Genomic DNA, 19,483 nt, shown 5'->3' with positions numbered 1-19,483 from the left:
CAAGATCGCCAAGGTGTGACCGCGATGTTGTCACTTCCATTTCTACGGCAGTTATGATTCGAATCGTTGTGCATCAGCCTTTTAATAGGCTACGTCACGACATCGTCGGCGATGCGTGCAACGCGCTATGCCTAAGTTAGACTATCGTTGGGCATAGGTTGTGTATGCTGACAACAGGTTCAGCATTCGTTGGTATAAGTTATCTATAACACAACGAAACGTTCTGTGTCCGTTACCAATGCGTTATACATAAGACCAAGTCGCTATGAATACGTCCGAATCTTTAAAAAAAAACATTAAAAGTTCAACGTAAGCCAGCGTTTTACATACATTTTAATACGTTGCCATCGCTGGCTAAAACGTCAAGGTGTTACCGGGCCTTTAGGAAGGGGAGGAGGACAGAAAACTGGGGGTGTCTAAATTGTGTGAGTGAGGAGGTGCAAATGAGATGCAATGAGGTGCAGAGAAAGGAAAAAATGAGAAGAGGTGCACATCTTTAGGGTTGCTCTTTGAGCTCTTGTGCATCCACAGCAGACAAGACAGAACGTGTAAGAGGATAGCTTAACAATGACATGTGAGAAGGTCTGTAAATGGAAATGCTAACGGTAGGATATCTATGATCAGTCTGGCATTCCGTTTGCTCGCCCACCCAGTGCTCTGCTCCACCTACTCCGTTCCACCTTCCTCCTCATGCCGCTTATGAAGCCAGAACTCTTATCCTTGCTCAGCACACAGCACTCACACTTCATCAACTATTCAGCACACAGCAACTACTCAGCAATTACTACTCTATGACGCACTGAGTGACTCTTCTACAAACTCGGTGACTCTTCAGCTTGGTTATTTTATCGATGATTGGCGAGGGAGGAGCCCAAAGTCGGACCAGGACAGTCGGTAGGTGTTTTCCATGCCACCATTGGTGTACAAACGCTTTCCCAAGAAGTAGCCCCACCCTTGCGAGGCTCTGAAGCTGAAAATTGTCTCATTCGCCCCCAAACTCAGCCACATGATGGATCTCCGAGAATAACATGGGGCACAGGTTTCTGGGAGCACTTTTTAACCATGAAAGTGTGATGGATACCAAATGGGGGTCATGATTGAGCAGAGTGCCAAGGTCATCCAGGTGACATTGAACAGATTCCAGTGCATTATTGGGCTTTGAGATATATGCCAAAACGTTCTGAACACAAGCCTCTGTTATGGTAGGCAGCGTCCATGGTTCCCAAATATCCTCAAAGGACAGTGGTAGGCGTCCGGGGTGCAGACTGTGGTTGCAGCATTTATAGTGGTTGTGGCGAGGTGGGTGAGCATAGGTTATTGTGGGGATTTTTAGGAAGGTGTTGTGGTGGCCATATCAAGGGTGTAGTGTTGTCGTTTGAGTACGGAGAAGGTTGAAACGAAGTGTCCATTGGGGAATGGCACACGGTTTGAATTGGGTTTTGGCGGCATATGCTAATGAAGCTGTCTGTTAACGTGGTGCATGCTTCTGTGAAGGAGAGGTCGTGTATGCGAAATAGAGTATATAAAATAGATAAAGGAATAGAGAATGGAATTAAAGACCTCCCCGAAAGCCCTCACAACATATTTGGTCCCATATACCCAGAACGCACGTGGTGCGATCGGTGGGTAAATCGAAATATTTGGAGCGTGTCAATTCGGGAGCTGAGCGGGAAATATGTGGAGCGAAATCGAATCAATTCGTCCTTGTCACACACCTAACCTGTCCACAAAGTTTCTTCCAAACCTGTGCATAACTTTTTGCGATATGCTACTCACAGACAGAAGACAGATAGACAAACAGGGGTAAAACATAACCACCGTCCACCTTCGGTAGCGGAGCTAATTATGCATTTAATCTGTATTTCAAGTTTTAAAAATTAAGATGGTAGCAAGTGTGATAACAAATTTGGTGAAACAGTGACTAAATAATAATAAAAAATAGATGATTGCCTGTCATAGTTATTGATAAACTTGGTAGTAAAGAAAATTCTAGGTCAAATCTGAACTGCCAATCTAAAAATGACTGACTTGAGATGCATCGAAACCCTTGACACAATTTTTTTTAAAAATAAAAATATGAGATGGAGAAAAATTATGATTTGAAGGAATTTTAAACAATATTTCTCCTCTCTCAATCTCTTCCTTCTTGCTAAGCATTTCTTACCTGGTTAATATTCCAACAGAGTATACACTTGCATGCCAAGCATGTGAAGAAAGCCCCTGAATACCAAACTCAGTTCCTGTTGTTTACCAACCTCAATACTTGACCCATAGCTCTCAAATCTGCTGGTCTGAAGCACATCAACTCAGTCACAGTCCATCCTTTGTACTTGCCTTAGTGCTGTTCTTGTTTCCAGGGATGGGCTTACACAGATATTTGAGCCTCGTTTCAAAGGCACGTGAGTAATGGATGCCAAACAAAGCACATCGTGAATTTTGGGCGAAATTAAATACAAGTGCATAAAAAGAGATATATTAAACTGAAAAGTCATTGAAAAGACAATATGAAAGTACATCCAATGGTGTCGTAACATCTAAAGGTGTCTATTTTCCTGTTAGGCAGAATGAAGCTGCAATGAAATGCAGGTTATTTGTGAGACTCGTTTCTGATGCCAACCAGATTGTTTTACAAAGTTTGTTTAAAAAAAAAAAAAAACAACTTTCGACCAATTTCCAGACATTGCCTTTCCTATTCTCTGAATCCTGCCTGAGTTGATATACATGCAGCAGATACTGTGCTGTTAATCCCTGACACGGTTAAAGTTTCAGGCAAGGCTGAAATAACAAACATGCCCGGATATCTGTCTCGCTCACTGGGCCGAAACCGTAACAATGAACACACGTGTCAGCAGCACTCTCAACGGCACAGTGCCAACAAGGGCTTTCAGGCAAGTAAACAGGCCAGACTTGTAGACTGATCATTCATTGATTGTTCTTCTTGAAAGTCAGAAATTTGTCAGTCAATTCCATATTCAAAACCAATCAGGATTTCTTCAGTGCAAACGCACAAGACAATGGTTCCTTAGAGACAAGGAGTCAAAAACAAAAATTCCCTTATATGTGTAGATGTACATTTCCAATTGCCTTGAGGAAATGCTACAGGCTGTTGGTGGAACTTTAAATCCATCATGTTTTTGCAATTTCTTATTTTAAAAATGCTTTGGACCCTGGGGATTCAAGGGACATTACTGATGAAAAAAAAAGGACTTCGTAGCCGAATGACTAAATGAACTGTGAATGAACTTGATGAAAACAGTTCTTAAATTTGCCAATGATTAAGAGACTGGAGCTAAAATAAATAGAATAAAATCAGTGTGGTTGTTGGAGGAGAATTTGCTCGCTAGGACATGGGAAATAAATCTTAATCTTTAAACGAAATGTTTTTTGAGCCAAAAGCAAGAATAAGAGTAATAGGAATTTTTTTAAGCTTAGCGATGTGGCTTGTGTGAGAAACATTCAGAACGAATGGTGGGTAAATAAAAAAGAAGCAATTAGCAGATTGAAAGCCAAAACTTAACAATGCAAACACCGTGTCATTACACTGGACAACAAAGATCTTACTACTGGGGTGGAAACATATTTTATAGACTAAATCGAGTATGCTGATTCTGAATCTGAAGTCAGAATTTTCTCAGCACGTCAGGAGTTTGAGTTTATACATATGGTCCAATTACAGTCGCTTGCCCTGGTGGGTGATTCGCTAAGAATAACCATCTGTCCATCCGAGTGATCATAAATTAATATTTTTTGAATTTTTGGTTTCAATTATAGCAATACAACTGCTGTAGAATATTATTTCTCATAAAAAAAAGAACTTTAGTATGCATTTTAAATTATTAAAAATGGATCAAAACTGACCAAGCTGACCAAGCCCCAGATTCGAGAACTGATGTGTGATCCCGAGTTCAAAAATAAACTGAACCCACTTGAGCTTGCAGCATGGGAAGCATTTGTGTTGGTTGTGCAGAAATTTCTTGGGAACCATAGAGTTGAACAGTATGTGGAATTAGTGGAAACATGCTAAAGACCTATCAGCAAATTGACTATAGGATGTCTCTTAAAATGCACTTCTTGCATTCTCATCTTGATTTCTTCCCACCTAATCTGGGTGAGGTAAGCGATGAGCATGGTGTAAGGTTCCACCAAGACATTGTGGTCATAGAAACTAGGTATCAAGGTTGGTTCAACCCAAACATGATGGGTGATTACTGCTGGTTCCTACAACGCAAGACCAATTCCACACATAAGCGCAAGAGCAAGTGTCTCACACACTTCTGAACATGTCTGAACAGTGTCTCCGCTGACTATATTGAAAGTAAGAGTGTAAACTTGAAGTGTTTTTTTCGGAATCCCTCACAATGGGCCAGATTTCCCTCTCAAGTTTACATCCTTCCTAAGATTACCATGTTTTCATGTTTTATTAGCTTCTTTTTTTGCAACTTGTTTATGTTTTTGGTTTGTATACTACACATTATACACGGTGATCAATCAATGTTATCTAAACATGACGTGAAAGTAATTACTAAGCACTGATATTGGATGGGCAATGCGGTGATCTTCAATAAAGCCTCTAATATAGCATGCTGGGTATAATTAATACATATTTTTGCAAACCTGACGTGCTGGATAAATTCTGACTACGGATTTGAAATCAGCGGCCCAGATGTAGCCAAGAACACCTGCATTTCCCTTAGTCGCAGACAAAAAGTTTTTTTTTTTGTTGGCCAGTATTATATCATCAGAACTGGTTTGGATTATCAAGGGCAGGTTTGGTCATCAATTATAATGCTCAGTATAAAGTTTCTTGGCTGGTTTTGGGATTTGGAGACTTTGGTTTTAAAGAAGCATGATACGGTATATGAAGATTGATCAGTAAGTCTGTAACCCAATTCAGAAATGGAAATAAAAGAAGTGTGATCGTTCAATCAAAGGATTAATTGTTCCAAAAGGACTATGTAGAACAGTGGTGGACAATCTAAGCTAACAGAGGGCCTCAGGTCTGGCCCTCAAACAACTCCAATGGCCGCAAGACCCTCTACCCCTAAAATTGTGCATTTTAACTGAAAAACAGCTACATTTTTGTGTTGGTACACGACAGGGAAATTATCTTAAAAAAATACATTAGAGGTTTAAACACATCAATACAAAATAATAAAGCATTTAAAGTCATAAATATGCTCCCCATTTTGTGGTAAGGATTGAAAAAAATTATTTGGATTTTGTGTTGTTTCAGAGGAGTGGGGTGACAGATATTGATGGACCATTCAATGACATTTTGGTGTGTCATGACCTGGAGAGACATGCTTGTGGTGCATGTGCATCCCACCAATTTGGGAAGAACTAGCAAATACCACCCATCTCTTTGCTGATGGGAATATTAGGAGAGAGAGAGGGAGAGACAGACAGACAGACAGACAGACAGACAGACAGACAGACAGACAGACGGACTTGAGGGATATTGGGGGAAAAGGGGGAGAGAGGGAGTGAGATTGGGGGGGGGAGGGAGAGAGAGGCATCACAAGTCGCAAGTTGGCATTTGCAGTTTCGCCACGTGTGCCCATTCACAAACCTTCCTTCGTTATTTTTATTTTTATTTTTGTATGGCAAATCTTCCTGGGAGTTCCCTGAATCCAGTTCATTTTATTCCTTGAAATCCATTCATCCCGTCTCAAGTTATAACATGACAAACAAACAGACAGACAGACACGGCTGCTTTTATAATATAGATTACAAAAAATAAATTTTAAAATAAACAAATGAAAATGCAATTATTTCCCAACTGGAAAATGATAAAACATTCATTAAATTTCACTGCAGGTTTACAAATCTAGCAATTACATATACAATGCAACGAGCACGTCTCCAGGCATTTATAAGCAATGCAATGTTCATAGCTATGATGAACAAGAATTCGATAATATGAATGAGGAAAGTGAAAAAAAAAGACTATCGTTAGGAAATCGTTGCGGCCTGTTCCAAGCCAAGTCAAGGTTGAGCAGGCCAAAAAACATGGCGACTTCAGACCCCAGTGAGGTTACCCTGGAAACGCCTTAAGACCCCAGAGAGCGAGGTGGCCGAGGATCGCCTGGTGAAGGATATAATTAAACAAGGCCGTTAATTATCTTCAAAAAGAGTGTTTTAATGAATCCAAACACCAAATTTTCACTCCTGCACTTCTATTCCATGGAGTTATCTTAGTATGCATGCAAAATTTCAGGCTGCTAGGTTTTATGGTTTTGGAGTTATGATCAGTGTATTATGTGGCGGATGTATGTGCTCTAATGAGTGCCCGACTAGTTGTGAATGTTTTGTTCCTCCTGGATAGGCAGTCATACTTGTAAGCTTTAGCCTCGATCTGTTCAGCCATTTCAGAGAAGAAGATTTTTGAAGGTTTTTAAAAAAAATACAAAAAAAACAATATGGCTGCCAAGCCACATGACTGATGACATCATATTTACCTCTGCGACTGAAGGTGAAGGAGGGTATGTTTTCACCCCTCTGTCTGTTTGTCTGTGTGCAGGATATTTCAAAAAGTTGTGGACGGATCCAAATGAAATTTGGTGGTCAGGTTGAATGTGTGACAAGGACGAACCGATTAGATTTTGGTGAAGATGACAATCCGGATCTGGGTCCGAGAATTTAAGTGATTTTTCATCATTGAGCGATAGGGCCAAAAACGACATATAGCATGATATCTCAAAAAGTTGTGGACAGATTCGGACAAACTTTGGTGGATACGTTGGGTGTGTGACAAGGAAGAATTGATTCAATTTTGGTGAAGATCAGAAACTGGATCTGATAATTACCCTCACCGAAGGAGTGCATATTGCATTTGGGTTGATTTGTCTGTTTGTCTGTTTGTTTGTTTGTTTGTGTTTGTTTATCTGTTTGTTTGTCAGTTTTTCCGCACAGATCTTTCATGTTTTTCTCTGCAACCACTTGTCCGATTGAGAAGAAATTTTCACCATGAGTGCGACTGCTCATTTGGAATGTTTTACTGATAATTTTGACATGACAGGTCACATTGTGTGGCAGCCATATTGGAAAAACGGAAAAACTTTGGACCTCTCTGAAACCGCTCAATGGAAAAAATTGAAACTTGGCACATGTGAAGTAATCCCCATGGGAAACAAGTATGATTTTTTTGGTGATGTCATTGGTGCCTTCATTATGACATCATAACTGCACATGTAGAATGCCACATGCGATCAGTATGAAATTTTTTGAGGGTCGTCTAGGGATAAAACGGTACACAGAAATGTTTTGGATGATGTCATCGGTCACGTGATTCAGCAGCCATATTGGTTTTTTCCTTCTAAAAAAAATCCTTCAAAAATCTTCTTCGCTGAAATTGCGAACAGATTGAGGTGAAACTTTACACATTTGACCGCCTGTCCATGCGGAACAAAAGATTCACACATATGATGTCATAGGTCACATGGTTTGGCAGCCATAAAAAATACACCACTCAACAGAAGTCCTGGTGAGGGTTTGCAATCCCTCATTGCTCTTTTTTAAATTTAAAGATTTCGTAAGTATATTGATGACTTCCTTCCTCTGTTTGTGTGTTTCTGTGTTTGTGTTTGTTTGTAGGCACGATAACTCGAACTGAAGAAGCTACCAATTTCAAATTACACCATGTGATTCAGGAGGGTAATTGCTAGCGCTGATTAAATTTTGGTCAAAATCGGTTAAAGGTCAAGGTCACAGTGAGGTCAAACATCCAAAAGAAAGTTATAACTCGAACGAAGAAGGTACCAATGTCAAATTACACCACGTGATTCAGGAGGGTGATGGCTCGCGCTGATTAGATTTTGATCAAAATCGGTCAAAGGTCAAGGTCACAGTGAGGTCAAACATTCGATTTTTGATGGTTTGGTACAGAATCATCGTAGAAACTTCTGGTTTGCGTCGCTACCTTCTCTAGAGACAGCTTTTATTAGACAAGGTCAGAGGTCAAATTGACGATTTCGTAAGTACCAGTCTATGACTGCTTGTTTTTCTGTTGACCAATATATCCCAAGATGACCCTCAAAAATTTTCCTACTGATCGGATATAGCATTCTATGTCTGCAATAATGATGTCATAACGAAGACAACGATGACATCATAAAAACTAGAGGGGCATTCTTTGACGTCACATCATCACCAGATATGCCTCCACCCACATTATTACATCATGTTACATTCTTGTACCAAGTTTGATTTAAGTCCCTGAACCCAGATTCAAAATATTAAATACTTTTGCCTGTCAGACCATGCTATGATCATGTTGAAATTTAAAACATATATTTCCCATGAGTACAAGATCATAACTGTGACGTTTCACGTCGACTGCTGAAGTGGTTGAAGCGAAATTATTTTAAAAATATTTTTGTTCAAAGCAACATCGCTACCAGACCATGTGACCTATTAGTTATTTGTGAATACCCTGGTATCCATAAGGTTTGGGGAACAAGTGAGTAAAGTTTCCCCGCAATCTATCAGGCCATTCTGTAGAAGATATATATATATATATATATATATATATATATATATATATATATATATATATATATATATATATATATATATATATATTTTAATTTTAGGGTAAATCTATTATGGCTGTCAAACACATGTGACCTATGATGTCATAGTGAGAGAACTTTTTAGATCCTCGTGGAGGATCTCTAAATTTTATTCACGTTGTTGTTCTTCATCTTCTTCTTGTGGACTTTTTTGTTTCACAGCCTACAGTTTTCATCAAAACATCCTGAAACTTGGCAAATATATTAGTCCGGGAGCCAACCGATCAAAATTAAAAAAAAATTGCCCGGTCTGCTATAAAATTTTTGTGTTGATTTTCATAAAGAGACACCCTTTGAGTATATGAAAACCAATGTTGGCAATGGTGAAACTCTTGCGCAACAACACAGTCAACACTTTTGCGAGCCCCCTCTGATAACAAAATGTTGGCAAAAGCGAAGACGGATTTCTTGGGTCAAAACTAAGATCCAGGCTTTCGGTGACATCTTGGATGCTGCTGTCCTGTCTGTGTCTGTTTGTGGTGAGGATGTTGAGGTCGTGGAGAGATTCACTTACCTTGGCAGTGATATTCATGTCTCCGCAGGTTGTGAGCCGGAGGTCAATAGACGTCTGGGTCGGGCCTGGGGAGTCATGGATTCACTGGATCATGGGGTGTGGCGCTGCCGGTACCTGTGCGGGAGGACGAAAGTCCGAGTCTTCAGGTCCTTGGTACTTCCAGTCTTGCTCTATGGGTGCGAGACTTGGACTTTGACCAAGGATCTGAGACGGAGACTTAATTCCTTTGGTACCAGGTCTCTTCGGAGAATCCTTGGCTATCGCTGGTCGGATTTTGTGTCCAACGAGCAGTTGCTGAGAGAGACTCGGATGAGATTTGTTACCTGCATAGTCCGTGAGCGTCAGCTGCGGCTGTATGGACATGTGGCTCGTTTTCCTGACGCTGATCCTGCTCACCAGATTCTCTCAGCGAGGGAGTCTCATGAGTGGAGGAGGCCAGTGGGCCGACCACGTGCCTCATGGTTGCAGCAGGTTGACCATCATCTCAAGGAGATGGGGATGGGCCTGGCATCTGCCTGGGGGATGGCCAGACGGAGGCCCCTGGAGTACCGGCAGAAAGTGGACGCAGCGACGTGCTGTTCTGGCACATGCTCCCATACCTGACCTGACCTCTTCTTTTCCCCTTCTGAATGGGTAGCTCACTGTGTCACATCCACACAACACATATGTGCACAGAAGTGTAGCTGCGACATCAAGAGGATTTTCTGGTACTTCTTGCTCAACACTTCTACCAGCTCATGAATAGGTAGGTATTGATTCTGCCGTTGTATCCAGAGTTCTTGCAATGTGTTCAAGCAGCAGAAGTGATATATACACAGCATAATTATGTCTGTATCTGTTGCATGCACAACAGCTCGATGGTGATCAAGATATTCCACACAATACGCAAGATGAGCAATAATCCTTGTGTCTGCCTCTTCATGTTCTTCACAAGGTAAGTCCAGAACTGAACTTGATGCTGATGTGATGGAAAGAGTGTGACCTTTGTTTTCCATCATACCACCAAGAATGATGGTCACTCCATCCGGAATAGCTTCAGGACTCTCACAAAGGGAAGTGCCAATGAAGTTCTGAAGATTTCCTTTATTTCTTGGATTCTTCATGAGTAAATTCCAGTCCGGAATTTCTAGACTCTTGGATGGTGAGAATTGTCTTGCCTGGTCTGTCTGGTTTCTCCTCTGCTGCTCATCACCCTTCAAAGTATGGCTATCATCAAAATCATACTGATCACCAATGATGTTGACACAGTTGCACATTTCAGGTTTCAACTGCAGGATACACCTGCTTGCGAAGATACAGCTGGGGAAGTTCACCAAATGTTTTTGCACCCATTTTTTGGTATTTATTTACAAATGCCATTGTGTCTGTGTATAGGTCACTCTGTGGTCACCAGATAAACTGTGTATAGGTCACTCTGTGGTAATGATGGCAGCTGTAAAACAACATCCTGCTCAGCTTCAGCAATTAGCACTGCCACGAAATCAGACTTGTTGCCTTTGCGCATTACAAACTCCTGTGCTAAGCGTGGATCAACCTCAAACAGGGATGATGGATAGTCTGTCCACTCATGGGAAAATGCAATCTGTCTTGTGACTGGGTCGGCATCTCGATAGAAACACAGCACACGTGTAGTTGCAGTCTCATCTTGATAGATCCTGATTAAACTCTGTTTCCTTGATGGTTTTGATTTCTTCTGTGAGGAGAAAGTTACCAGCTTCAGTGGTTCAATCTTAATAGAGACCACCTCTTCTGCTTTCATAATGGCTTCCATGCCCTTAGCTTGAGCATGGACCAAGTCTTTTGAAGCAGCCTTCTCACCAGTTGCTCTATTGAGCAGAACCACTTGGTTGTTACACTGGAATGGGTTTATCATCTGCTGGCATATCACTTTCTTGATCTCCTCAACATGCATATGTTCTTCTGTTGCCTGCTTCTGTGTTTCTCCATGATGAGTAGATTCCTGTTGGCCTAGATTAGCCATAGACTTTATGTTCTCTGATACAGCTGTGAGAAATGGTGCTGTTTTCACATATTTATCTCGAGCAGCTGGTGCCTGAGATATGCCTTTGAACAGAGATGTCTTCCCTTCATTGTTGTATGTCTGCTCCAGGGCCATGTCACTCCAAACACCATTGAATTTTCCTTTGGAAGAGTGAACTGTGAAGTACCCAACCTGGATCCAGCAAACCTTAACCGAACTGTGTTCAATAGAGTAAGAGGATTTTGTGGGTAGGGGGAACTTTGGTTGACAAAAATGTTAATTTTCTCTTTAAAAATTGATAGAACTCAATCAAATTTGTTGTTTTAATTAGCCATGGATACCATGTTCATATCACATTAAGAGAAATTAGTATTCTAATGCAGCATCTGCCTATGATAAGAAAAGTTCTAAAGGCCATCTTCAAAAAACGTTATTTTTAAGGCATTTTTCACAAAATTATGTACTTTTACGAGGTTTACTTTCACAAAGGCAATTTTTTTTGTCATTTTACAATGCACTGATTGAATTCTTACATTTAGTTCACATTTATTTTTCATGAATGTGATTTTTTAATTTTTTTAGAAATTTTATTGACAATTGCTGTTTTATCAAATTTTTCAAATCTTCCTCAAACAAAAACGGCCGCCAAAATTTTTCGCAAGAGCTTATGAATTGCCAACATTGGTTTTCATGAACTGCAAACATATATCTAAACATCCTGGGGGTGTAAAATTTTATAGCAGAGGCTGTAAGGTCCAACCCTAAAACAGCCTCGTACACAGGTTGGCTCCCGGACTATATGTAAAAATACCCTGCGCAGAGAGTAACCATCTCTGATTTTGAAAAATTCTCCTAGAAAAAAGTTATGACGTCAAAATATCTCCGCTAATGGAAATCACCTAAAAATTATCTCCGAAACTAGGCAAGCTTTTTGAATTCTGTTTGCGGAAATCGAACAGGGCATTAGCAGAGATGAATTACCGCACATATGATGCATCACTATGACGTCATATCAATTTTTATAATGTCATTCCTATTTTTTGACATTTTTTTGTTTCACAACCCAGAGTTTTCATCGGATCTTCGTGAAACTTGCCATGTATATGCAGAAAGCCCACGCGCAGGCAGTAACCATCTCAGATTTTGGAAATTCTTCCTAGAAAAAAAGTTGACATAATATCGCCGCTACTGGAAATCGCCTGTACCATTATCTCCGAAACTAGGCAAGCTGTTTGAATTTTGTTTGAGGGAATAAAACCAGGCATTAGCACAGATAAGTTATCGCAAACCTGATACATCACAATGACGTCATATTCGTTTTTATGACGTCATCATTAAGAGGAGGAGGATCTTAGCTCATTTGAGCTTGTTGGTCCTCATGGAGAGTTGATCATAAGTCGATGATAAATGGGGCTTCTGGGACACCCATTCAAATGAATGGGGAAAAGGGAAAAACTTTCTGACTCAAGCCCCAAAAGCCCAAAATAGGAGACTGATTTTCTCCCCAACTATCCCCTTCCCTCCCATACAAGCAACAGCTCAAAATAGGAGACTGATTTTCTTCCCACCTATCCCCTTCCCTACCATACAAGCAAATGTAAAATTGAGACTATGAAAGATTGAGACTTACTGATGAAAGCACTTCTTCCCCCCAACATAATAACAGTCCTTTTATATTTTCATTCCACTCAAAGAGTGAACCAACGAATATTTGCCCATGTTCTATTTTAGGGAATAACTTAATTTTCTTATAACATTCATTTCCATCGAGTATATTCACAAAGAATAACTTGGAACTTGGTTCTTGGTTTAAGTGTCTTTGTTGAGCAGAAATGAAATGATAAACTTCTCTTAATGCTCTTATTTGACCACCTCCTGAGCCACATATCATTTTGAGATTGTAGTAAATTATTTTTCCATTGTTCAATTGATAACCATCAAAGTTGTCAGTCCATTCAAGGATACTTATTTTTTTTTTCTTTACATCCTCCAACTTATTTGTAATTAAATTTATCCGCTTTTTTGTTTTATCTACTTTTACCCCGGTTATTTCTTCAATAAGAATTATTTGATATTTCTCACATTCTTTATGTTTCCCATTTAAATACCAAGGCTGATTACATCTCCACTCTTTGCTTTGGTTATTGCTTGGTTCTATCATTTATAAATCAGTAAAAAGACGGCAGTAGCCTTTTAAAATTCCCAACCCAATGTCGTAACACTTGAACTTATAACCATATTGGAGACTATTGATTCCATTCTCTAAAATATATATTTTATCTTCAAAAGCTCCTAATGGTTTCTTATTTATCTCGTCTGTATATATTTGATGTTTATAACTTCTCATTGTATTCATTTTTCTGTACTCTTCCTTCTTTAAGGTTAAACAGTTGTAATAATGGTTAAAGTTTATTCTTTCCTTGATTTATATTTTTCTTTATTCCCTTTAGCTTCTTATCACACCTTTCAATGTTATTATATCAATATACGTAAAAGCATAAGACTTTGATCTCAATCCTGTAAATTCACTCATGAGCTTCCCACCCAATTAATCTTTAAACTTACAAATAACCTTTTTATTCTTCATGAAAACAACACATCACCTGACTTATAATTACTTGTAACATATATATCAATATTATCAATCATATCCTCATATACATCACTTGACTTAATTTCTAATATAAAACTATCTGTATCCAAATATAACAGACACATTATCCTTATTCTTTGATTTTAAATTATTATAGTAATAGTCATACATTAATGACTTTGACAAGGCAAGAATTGTTGTTCCGATATAAATAGGTTTACCCATTTAAACACTCTCTTTTTTACAAATGAATAGCACAAAAGTTCTCTCAAAACACCTCCGCTCACTCAAAACTTGGTCTATTAATTAACTTTGAAGCCTGTTTCCAAGATGTAGCAAGTCTTATGTTTTGTCGATTCCTACCATTTTCCATAGTCTTTCCAAATACAGCATTATTCATTAATTTATAAAAGTCCTTCTCAAAATCTGTTTTTGCTTCTGTTCTCCTTTTTGTATTAAAATCAATATACTTCTTTAACCAATGACTGTTTAAATTTGAAAATCCTATGAATTTTCCTCACTCTCAACCCAACAGATAAATATTGTCTCAACTTCCTTTGATGCAAAACATAACTTTCTTTATCATTTAATGTCATAAGTAGTTTTTCTGTAGATTTACCTTTTATATTAAATGACTGTTGGTAATCACTTAACCATTCTTTTCTTGGACTTTCTTTACCAGGGGCATAAGGTAGGTGTTTATGTTTGTTATGAAGTTCTTCTGGATATATTAAATCAACCTCAAAATAATATCCAACTTCAGCCTCATCCAATTCTTTTTTAGAGGAGACAACAATATTTTGTAAAACTTTTTCATAATGTTTTTCTTTAACCCATTTAAGTTTTCCATAAGGTAAAGATTGAGACATAGCCCACCCAAACAAATTGTTAGCATCATAATACATCAGGTTAGAGTTGTCTTCATTCTTATTATAATCAGGAAGATATTTGTTATTTGCTTTAGCATATCTCTTGGAACATATTTGAGATATTCCTCCTCTTTTAGCCTTCTCTATCATTAAAAGCATATCTATATCAATGATTAATTCCAAATTCTGTTTTGTCATTTTTAACATAGCACTCAAAACCAAATCCAGGGCTGTTTCAGAGTGAGCGGGGTCTAATCCATAAGAATTTTTATTTTGACAGACTGTTCTAAAAGTTTCAAACACAGCCAATAACAATACATCAGTTGTAAGATATAAATCATGACATTCTCAAACATTCTTTATATTAAACTTCTCTCAAACCTTTTTAGCTTGTGTATAATCTCTATCGGAAATATGAGTTTTATTCAACTTGCTATAGAAACTTTCCCTTGAAGGAAGTTGTGTTTCTTTAAACTTCTCAAATGAATCCATGTTGTCTTACGGATATATTCCCTTTTATGATAAGAGATCAATCTCTTCTTGATTTGAGAAATGTGATTTAAGATTCGGTAAGTTTTTAATATTTGATGCTCAGTTAGATAATGGACTTGCCATAAATTTGTGTCAAGAAATCTGATATGGGTTATGGGGGATGTATGAATTGTTTTTGTGAATGAGATGTATTTTTGATCTGTGTTAGGAATGGTAGAAATATCTCCAGATGTCTTTGAAAGTTCAATTACAAATAACTGTGTCGTAGTGAGCGTTGCTGTGAAGAAAGACAGGAATAAAGTTTGGGGGCTTGTAATTAAGGTTACACCGGGAATGAGCTGGACCTCCATATTTTCCATTAAGATGACAATGATCCCTAACTTTTATTTCTCCCTCAATTTTCTCCTCACAAATATGACAGATTCTTTCTAAATTCCTTTTTCTCTCCCTTTGTTAATGACATTGGTTTATAGGTTTTAACTATTATTTCTCTTAGTCTAATGCAGTCTTTTTCCAATCGTCTTACAAACTCCTCTGAGGCATCTTCTCTTCTATAAAGTTCTAACTTGTTGTATTTATCACCAACAGATTATTTGATATAAAAGTACCCCCGAGAGGGAGTACCAGTCATCTCTGCCCGAGGTCGAAAGTAACTCTGTGCCAGACTCGAATAGGGGCAGTTCATAAAGTACGTACGCTCTACTTCCGGGTTTCAAAACCACCCACCCCCCTCTGTATGCAGGCTAGTCACCACCCACCCCCCTCATACATCGCTAATCGCTTGCAAAGCCAGCAGTTCCTAATGAACCGATGTTTGTAAGCCATGACAATGCAGTCCGTAGCAGTGTAATTTACCTTTCTTTTAATATGACCACGTCATTTATGAAAATAAAGTACAAATTGACATTCAAAACAATGTTAATGTCATAAATGAAAGTAAGTGTGCATATAAACTTGTGTTCCATTGTTTTAGTTAAATCTGACAAAAGCTTCAAATGCAATATTTGTCTCGGAAAGTCGCGGTTCTTAATTTTTTAATACTTTTATTTTTGTATGTACGTACTTTTAGAACGGCCCATACGGGGAATCGGAACGAAGTTTGAAGGGCTATAAAATCGGAACGAGAGCAAATTTCAAAAAATGGCTTGTGTTGTTCTAGATAATAGTCTGTAGTATCTGAATCACTAATAACATTTGATCTCTCTTGATAAATGAGGGAGGAGATACGATTTGAAATCGACGATTTTCGCAAATTTGACAGCCTCGTGACGTTGAACTCTTCCTTGGACGACCTTGAAAGTTATATCGTTGTGCACATCTCATTGACCTCTATCCATTCCACTATTGGTTATTTGTCTCCACTCGGTTTGATTGTGGACGGATGGACGGACGGACATACGTACGGACAGACGGATAGACTTCGAGACTGGGGTTGTTAGGTCATCTCTACTGAGATGATAGAGATGACCTAATAATGGAAACCACAAGGAGTATGTTTTTGATATTTATTTGTGCATGATTTATTTGGATTTGGAGAAACAGTATCTATCTTTTGAAGGATACTTTCAAAATCAGCATATATCACAAACGGATGTTTTATAGATTTGTTAAAATCTTTGTATGATATGTTTGAACCTGCTTTTGGTAAATTGATTATGGTTGACTTATGATTACTACAATATTTTTAATGTTTATTACTTATGAAATCTAAAGATTTCGTAAGTATATTGATGACTTCCGTCCTCTGTTTGTGTGTTTGTTTGTTTGGTGTGTGTTTGTGTGTTTGTTTGTGTGCACGATAACTCGAGAACGGAAGAAGCTACCAATGTTGAATTACACCACGTGATTCAGGAGGGTGATGGCTAGTGCTGATTAGATTTTGGTCAAAATCGGTCAAAGGTCAAGGTCACGGTGAGGTCAAACATTCGATTTTTGATGGTTTGGTACAGAATCGTCGTAGAAACTTCTGGTTTGCGTCGCTACCTTCTCTAGACACAGCTTTTATTAGACAAGGTCAGAGGTCACGTTGACGATTTCATAAGTACCAGTCTATGACTGCTTGTTTAATCATTCTTTTGTGTGAAAGGAGTTGAAACATCTTTTACAAGGATATGTTTTACATTTTCTATTGTATAGTTGTGATTTGGTTAATCTTGATAATTTTTTGACGAAAGCATAATGTGATTTTTTTTTCCTTTTGAAGTAAAGTAGAGAATGTCAATGTGTGTTTCATCATTTTTTATAGTTGCTTGAAATTTTTAATCTCTGAACTTTGTTTGTATCCGTTAATCCATAAACATTAACAGATAGATGATTCATTTTCTCAAATTTAGGAATATCTCTCAATGACATTGGAAACTATAAATCTTTAACATTTAATGTATTCTCGTATTTCTTATAATGTTCAACCCTTTCAGATTTCCATTGTGGAGGATGTAAGTGAGCAAGAACAGACCATAGAAAACATTTATTATCCTTGTTTTGAATATTAACAACCACTTTCTTAAGTTTTATCTCTTTTGGTAAATCAATATAAGAAGAAGCTTGAAGAGGATCTGATTTTAAGATGTTTGTCTCTAAAAAGATTATTTTTGTAATTGTAAATCCACTACCAAATCAACAAATACATTGTTATCAACATCTTGTTCTTTTCTCTGGAGTTCATCGTAAACATCACATCTTACAAAATCTTGAAATGATGAGATAAAGTGACTGTCTGTCCTCACATAGGGAGTAGTTTCATCACCTTCTCTTACCTTATTCAATTTTACTCCCATATAAAACTTAAAAGCTTTCATTTCACTTAATGTGTTTTTAATTATAGTCTCAATACTTTGTTTAACCATATCAACAGCTTCAATGATTGAATATTTTCCAGGGTCTTGAAAGTGAAACAATCTTATTTTTATATGTCCTTTAAATGCCCCATCAGTGTTTTCAATGGAGAGTTTCGTGGCACCTTCCCTTTCTTCATTGTTCTTGTGCCTGCGTGATTGAAGGTGTTTATTATAATTTTTTAAAAGAATATAATTATCACATCTATCACAATGTTTTGTTTCTTGGTCAAGTGGAGATATTTGTCTGAAAAGATTGAATGCGTGTTTGTTGGTTTGAAGGTGTTTTTTATAACATTTATATTAATGATTACAAACATCACAATACGTTGTATTCACCATATTTATATAACAAAACTTTGCTTAAAATAAATTTTTTTGATGAAAATTCCATTTAATTTATAGGTGAATCTGTGCTTAAAACCATTTTATCCTCCAATTTTTTTCACTTCATAAATACAATGTGTCAAGACACAAAAGACAAGTTTTAAACAATCTCTTCATTTGTAAAAGATACTGAGAAATATGTCGAGGATGGAAAATTGAATAAAGATAAATAATAACTATTGGATAAAAACAATTATGGGGAATAATATGAGTTCTTCAATTTCCTTCAGTGGAAGGGCTTTTCGTATATCTGGAAGAACATCAATTAAAGTAGCTCTTACAGAAGTTACTCCTCTCCTTCTGGCAATATACTTAAAAGTATAAAAAGCAAGGAAACAAGAAAAAGTATCAAAAAAGATAAACCTTATGGATGAAGCTTTAGAAAGAAAAGATAAGACCATCTGTAATATGCAAGGAGAAATTTGTATTTTTTTCAACAACCCTAAAGATGTAAACTTGATGAAATAAAGGATGTTAATATATCAGGTGAAATGACATTTCGTTCAACAGTAGTTAAGGATCATTTAAAAATGACCTTTAATATAAAAAAAATATAGTAGTTGAATCTGTTAATGAACAAGCTCAAATGAGCTAAGATCCTCGTCCTCTTAATGATGACGTCATAAAATGAAAATGACGTTATTGTGATGTATCAGGTTTGTGATAAATTATCTGTGCTAATGCCCGGTTTGATTCCCACAAACAAAATACAAACAGCTTGCCTAGTTTCGGAGATAATGGTATCGGTGATTTACATTAGCGGCGATATTCTGGCATCAACTTTTTTTTCTAGGAAGAACTTCCAAAATCGGAGATGGTTACTGCCTGCGCGTGGACTTTCTGCATATACTTGGCAAGTTTCACGAAGATCCGATGAAAACTTTGGGTTGCGAAAGAAAAATGTCAAAAAATAGGAATGACATTATAAAAATTGATATGACGTCATAGTGATGTATCGTATGTGCGGTCATTCATCTCTGCTTACGCCCTGTTCGATTCCCGCAAACAGAATTCAAAAAGCTTGCCTAGTTTTGGAGATAATTTTTTAGGCGATTTCCATTAGCGGAGATATTTTGACGTCATAACTTTTTTTTCAAGGAGGAATTTTCAAAATCGGAGATGGTTTCTGTCTGTGCAGGGTATTTCTATATATATATATATATATATATATATATATATATATATATATATATATATATATATATATATATATATATATATATATATATGCCAAGTTTCAGGA

General features: G+C 37.5%; 1 protein-coding gene across 1 annotated transcript in view; it reads left to right on the top strand.

The window, feature by feature from the left end:
* The window catches only part of LOC147028853 (uncharacterized), a 264,995-nt gene that overhangs the window by 54,531 nt on the left and 190,981 nt on the right, over positions 1 to 19,483 (top strand). The gene's annotated exons all lie outside the window — the stretch shown is intronic.

Source organism: Eptatretus burgeri, chromosome 4 (assembly GCF_056783735.1).
Source record: "Eptatretus burgeri isolate ZD-2024b chromosome 4, Ebu_testis_v1, whole genome shotgun sequence".
Taxonomy (NCBI): Eukaryota; Metazoa; Chordata; class Myxini; order Myxiniformes; family Myxinidae; genus Eptatretus; species Eptatretus burgeri.
This window is presented reverse-complemented; position numbering and strand designations above follow the sequence as displayed.